Below are 6686 nucleotides of genomic sequence, written 5' to 3'. Positions count from 1 at the left end.
CCTCTGTGAAATGCTTCAATTGCAATACCTATGTTTGAAGTGTACACTGTTCCCACATAAAAGTGATATGCTCCAAACTATGTATAAAATGTTTCAAAGTCAGTGGCCAAAAACTAATTAAATGAGAAAAAGCCTATTTGCAGTGGATGTGTACAAATTAAGAAAACTCATTTTTCTCTCGCTAATGCCACAAAGCTAAGTCTCACCAAATTACATAAGTTTCTTTGTATTCAAGTTGACCTGATACAGCACTGGCACTTATTCATCATAATGCTACCAAGCATTAGTGATGAGGTATACTTGGAGAAGATACTCAACTATGTTCCATTTTTAGATCACTGCCGATACTCAAGGCATTTCAGTAAGTTTAAAATCCCTAGAAAGTATTAACATGTTGCATACACACTACTACACTTCATAGCTTTCCATACTATGTATGAGACAGCAAGTGTTTGTGCTCACAGTAGTGCCACAAATTTTGACATTTCTTGAGAAGGTAGATGATACATGTATCACTTGAGATGAGTTTCCTATCCTGCCCCAAAATTAAAATATATTCGTACAAGATTACTGCACAGCTATTTAATTTCTGTATGTTCTATGTAAGACACCTATGTTCATGAGACAGTAATATCACCTCAACAGACATTACCAGGCCACATGACAGATTACCTTATTTGTACATAAAATATATCCTAAAATGGTAGTAAGTGCTCGTCTTTGACCTCATGGGTTTTTAACAAATTACTTAAGAGTACAGGGAACAAAAGGAAGATAAGTTAAAATAAAAAATGGTAACCAACACAAATGTATGTACATGTGAAATGATCAATTTTATTCTGACTTTTTCACAATGATATGGAACACTTAAAACATTGCAGCATTATAAAGAGAATGAATAAATAGTTAACATGTCAAGAGACTGAGCAGAAACTCAGATTGGACATGGCAGGTAATCTGCCATGGCCTATTCAGTGGAACCAACAAAAGTATTTGCCTAAAGGAATTTAGGGAACCCAAATAAAATGTAAATCAGGATGTTCAAACAGGTGAAGGATCCCAATGCACCTGAATGGAAATTCGGTGCCATAATCACTGCAATTTTCTCAGCAATTTAACATGCGACCACAAATACAAATGTATAAACTTTTTTTATTTCATCCAAGAATATCTCAACATAATACAACAAACATCAATAATTCAAAATATGGGTATACACACAATGTTTAAAGGATCTCTTTAAGGGCGGGACAGGTGGTCAGCCGTGGCCTTGATGAAGGAACCATCCCGGCATTTGCCTTAGCGATCCAGGATGGCCAGACAGAGCGAACCCCATCCTCCCGAATATGAGGTCAGTGCTGTTAATAGCTACACTGCCTCATTCAGTTGTTACCTATTATACAATGTTCTGATTTACATGAAAATAGATCTTACAACTAGCAAAAATAATGATTAAATATATGCACAATTACATATGCAATTACACTTTAACATTTTTCTTTATCACTTTACACAAACAGACCACACAACACTTTGTTCACGGAACTTCAATAAACTGCCAGAGGCTGCTTCAGCAGTTGCTGCATATATGAGTAGTTATCTGAAACAGAAGAACAGGAAACAGCAGAAATATCCTTGTCTAAAGACACTTTAGAAACAACATAAAAACTTGCAGCAACTACTTAGCTGACTCATATTAGTAGTAAACATATTCACGTAAGGCATGTCTAGCAATTAGTTTAATATGTTCTTCAAACTTCTATATGTATGCTGATAACACTACACTGTAGAGTGTGACCACAATGAAACTAACAATGTAAGGGATATCTTCTACACAAATTCTGGGATGTTAACATCTGAATAGCTGTTCTCTGCAAAACACTGTTTTTTATAGTTGGAGGGTCCAGCATGTGAAGCAACATACTGAAACTTGTTAAAGACTTACTGAAATTTATCTTTTGATGCAGTTTTAGATTTGAAGTTAACATTTAAATACCTCAGATAATGACTGACTTTTTCAGTAAACAAAATGTCCATGAAAGCATCTAATAATAATTCCATGTCCCACAATGTAATTTTATTTTTTAAAGAGTGGAGCCCCTCCACACTGCCACTAGCAAAAGTTCTACAATCACCTCTGCAGTGATTAGTTTTTTAATCAATACAGGTCCATCAGGAGATAGAAAATGGATGAAAAATGTAACAAGAATTGAGATTTTAAGGGCAGAGGGCAAAACATGTCATGTCAAGCACCAAGGGGAAAAAATCCTCCACAACTGTTGGACAGGTAGTAAGAGCAGTAGCGGATTTCTTGCTGTCTGCAGAAGATCATGCAAGGGTAGGTCACATTAGTAAGCGGGTACCATGCAGTTTGATACTAGTGTTATAACCACCTGCACATCAGTACAAATGCATGTTGGAGCACATCAGGCTACAGTGGGGAAGGCCAGTTGCACCCTTTCTGTACTCCAACCTACTTACATTTAATGCCCGATTTAATAAAAATTATACTCTTCCATTTCTGGCACCCTTTCTAGAATACTTCCGTGTTTTGCAAATGAAATTTAGTATTGAGCACAAGATGTTTCACCAATTCACGTTTGGCATTTTCAATGGTTTTCCTTTCGGTCCTATTCAAGAAACCATTTCTTCCAGTAAATATTTCGCAGCAGGTAACCTATACTGCAAGTTTGCAAAGGCTGAAATGTTGTTATCATAACAATAAAACAATTTCAGTTAACATCTGAGGAAAATAGCTGCATATATTAACAATAATATACGGATTAGTGTTAAACTGATGTCAGTATCATTTTAAGAAACTTGAAATTCAAAATAATTGAATGTCAGAATGGATGCTACAGCTACCAGTTTTTAAGTAAAGCAGAAAACAAAATGCTACTGTACTTACAAACTTTGAGGTGCCACATGCCTTGACACAGGCTACCAATAACCCACAAGTATTTTTGACATCTCATGCCTCACAGGTACTTAACTGGATTGCAATCTGATGATTGCTGCTATCAACATGAAAGATAATATAGTTGTATCCAGTGACCAAATTTCAAAGCCGATACTGAAATTAAGTTCTAAGTTACAAATTCCAGTCTTTACATATACATCACTGGTAATCCATTCATGTGTCATAACATTAAACTCAGTGCAAATGTACCTCCATTTTAAGCGAAAGGTCAAGTTTGCCATTGTATGCAAAACACTATTACCTTATACTTCAAGTTTGCCTCTATAGGACTGTGTAACATTTGCTGCTGCTGGAAGACTATCGGAGCTATAACTGGAACAAAGTGCTCTGACTTACTGACCGACAATATACATTAAACACTTCAACAAAAAACCACTAGTACTCTTAATGCAGCATAACAAATATATGCTATGCCCTACAGTTATATCTCCATTTTAAGGGGGAGTTCAAATCTGCCAAAAATGTACCCAAACTAGAATTACCTTACTGTTATAATATCCCAAGTATTAAACGGAGACTCATCTGCTGGTGTTGGTGTGCCTCTCGCTCCTCTTCCACACTACTGGTGCCAAGGATCACCTCTCCACAGGAAGGGTTTCACCTACAGAAAAAAAGGTTTCATATCAGCATAAGCACAATAGAAATGATGCCATATTATTTTTGGTGATATATATTACAATGTTTGCGTACAGTATTCTACATGGTATTTGCAGCTTGAATATTTACTTCATACAAGTTGACAACTGACTCAGTTTTAGTAATGACTATAGCTTCAAGTTTCTTCTTTAATCCTAGCAACACCAACACATTTTCAATAATGTGTATTGGGGGGGAAGGGAGGGTACTGTATTTCCACCCTAAAAAAAATCTTAATTGTTGTTGACATATATTTTAAACAAATACTGATGTATAAGTAGGGCCCTGAACTTCAAAATATTCAATATGACTGTCACTGTGGAAAGTCACATGTACTATTAACGTGTCAAATTTTTGGGTTATGTTTAACCACAAAATTTAAAACATTTATGGAATTCAGTTGAAGACTCCATTAAAAACAATTTTCCTTTTCAAAATTTTAAAATATGAAACAGTATCTAATTCCCCCCTCCCCCCCCCCCCCCCGGCATCGTCAGGGTTAAAAACAAATGATACACAGGAATGAGCACTGATACAATCTGCTATCCGATTAGTTACTAATAATTGCGAGATGACTGTTCATATATCACACAGTGGCATTTTATTAGCACTATCGTTATTACACCTCCAACAATAACTTCCAATTAAATGATTAAGTATTCCGGCACCATATGCTACATAATTTAATGTTTGAAAATGTCAAGGCAAACAGGTGCGGTGGTGACAGCTTAAGTAGTCACGGCAAATGAAAACTCGCGTGTAAAAATGCACAAAACACCACACTGTATAGCATGCTCTTATTTTTTAAAAAAATTAATAAAATAAAAAATAAATGATTATGCATGCACTGAAATAACCGTAATTGCAATAAATATATTTTTTTCATTACTCACCCAAATCTAGCTCCGAAGGTATTTGTGAAGAGAAATTCACAATTAAATGTGATTTCTGAAGATGTTTTTTTAAATTCCCCATGTATATATGCTGTATAACTTGTATATATGTAACTTGACTTTGTCAATTGCTGTAATAGCTAAACGACAATAAAATTTCATTCATTCATTCATTCAAAGTACATTTCGCAGACTCTCGATCAAGAGTTTCGAAATATGACCACATTTCGCTTGTCCTCGACCTCTTCGCGTTATTTGCTATCCCCTCTCCCCAATGGCCCACCGTCATTTCCGTAGCAGTACGAAAATATTTGTTCGCTCCAGTTACTATCCTCTCTGGAAATATCACCTGGAACTACGACCTTTAACTGGAGTCACCGAGTCAGGAACGTCTAGACACACAGTTATTCCGTTACCAGCTTCCACGTTACCTGTGGTGGTAGCCTGATAACTGCCAGAGAACTAGAACTACGAGCCAATAACGATAACTGCCAGAGGAGAATACCGGTCTCTGACAGTTATTTCCATAGTCGCTCGAATTCCTTAGTAACTTTCCTTGTACTACGCGTCCAAGCTAAATTAACACGTAAGGCGGTGGCTCAAGGGATCGACTGTACTTGTTAATGCCTGTACTGCAGCTCCTATCAGCCACGGCTCGGATATTAACTTTATTTAATTGTTTATGCTAAAAGTAACGAAGGCCCACGAAATAGTACACAGTTCTTATCAACAGATGGCGCGCAGTCTCACAGTTATTCCCATGGTCTATAGAACGCCTTCCAAATGCGCAGTACGATCTTCGGTCAACAGATGGCACGAGGCACTGTTGACACTAAACAGTTATTGAAATAACTGCCAGAATCAGAGGAACGGTTATCGCAGTAACCGTTACTTCTCAGTAACCGGTTATTTCTATCAGTTACGTTATTTTTTGCCACCTCTAATTTGCAGTCTAGAGATGACCAAGTACTGCAGCGAGGACACGAATTTTAAATATGTTTTGCCATGAAATGTTCAGACAGATGCTGTAGAAGCGAGATTTGGGAAATAGCGAACAGTGGAAGGATCTCAATGATTGGTATCTTGTGACAGATTTTGACATTCAATTCAAGGTTAGGATTCAGACGCTGCTGTCCCTGAAAATTCCATCATCTGCTCTTGGAGAAGTTGGAATAGATTCAGATTCTTTTATAACTGACTGTGAAGATGATGTGACTTTACCTCCAACAAACATTTATGGTATAATCTATTTCAGTGAGGAACAAATTCAGTCTGTTCAGGAATACTTGCCTGTTTTCACATACTCATGAGGGTATTATGCCAGATCTGTTCTTAAGAAGCTGAGATGTGAGACATCTAAAACATATTTAGAGCTAGATAAAAGTCTTTTAGTAATAGAAAATGATGGACATATAATAAACACGAACAGAAATAGGTCGTATTGTCATAATAATGAGGTTATTAATGCTGTTATTTTTACTTATTTGGCAGCTAAAAACTTGATGTCTAAAGAACATGAACACAGCTTCATGAGATGCTCTTCCCAGAGAAATTTCCTGGTGATGCAATTTAAAGAGACTGCTACCTAAGGGAGTTGTCTTGTAGTAAGGTAGATCACACAGACTACAGAATTAGTTAGTGTGTACCGGTAGTAAAAGTAGGGTGTTATGTTTCTCCATAACGGTACTAACAGTAAAAAGAGAAAGTTTTCAACTGTAAAGTAGTTTGGAATAAATTTTGTGACAGGATAACGAACATTTACATTTGTCATTTTCCCCTCAGTCCTAATTTTCTCTTCTCGATATGCGTAATTGCAGTTTTAACACTGAGTGTGTATAATACTAAGTCTATATTCTACTTACAATGAAACTGTAAAGAGGTCGACGTCTTGAATACAGGTGTTAATCATGTGTTAATACTACAGAGTTAACAAACACGTACTGCCATGAGCAAAACATTGCCTACCGCGCTGCCATCTGTTGGCGATGACAGGCAACAGCTGTGTGGCCGCCGTTCGCCATCCAGTAGCAACCGACAGCTGGCAGTCACGTTTATTTCGCATTTTGACGTCAAGTTGGGAAGTATTTGAAGTAGAGCTCAAATTAACAACTGTATATCTCTTGTTCTTTAAAGACCTTTATATAAGCGAACAATGGTTGACACTACTTATGCCAAGA

At 36.7% G+C, this 6686-nt stretch overlaps 1 long non-coding RNA gene across 4 annotated transcripts; it reads right to left on the bottom strand.

The window, feature by feature from the left end:
• Nucleotides 1-1132: 1132 nt before the first annotated feature.
• Nucleotides 1133-6470, bottom strand: LOC126212900 (uncharacterized). Of its 4 annotated transcripts, none has more exons than XR_007540979.1 (5): nt 6372-6470; nt 3463-3581; nt 3170-3292; nt 2909-3073; nt 1133-2699 (listed from the first exon to the last, which is right to left on the bottom strand). It is a non-coding gene; the product is annotated as an uncharacterized LOC126212900 (long non-coding RNA). The 4 variants fall into 4 exon arrangements; XR_007540980.1 differs by having other exon boundaries at nt 1133-1600; XR_007540982.1 differs by having other exon boundaries at nt 3222-3292.
• Nucleotides 6471-6686: the final 216 nt, after the last annotated feature.

This window comes from Schistocerca nitens, chromosome 11 (genome assembly GCF_023898315.1).
Source record: "Schistocerca nitens isolate TAMUIC-IGC-003100 chromosome 11, iqSchNite1.1, whole genome shotgun sequence".
In the NCBI taxonomy this organism is placed as follows: domain Eukaryota; kingdom Metazoa; phylum Arthropoda; class Insecta; order Orthoptera; family Acrididae; genus Schistocerca; species Schistocerca nitens.
Note: the sequence above shows the minus strand (reverse complement) of the source record. Positions and strands in the feature narration are given on the sequence as shown.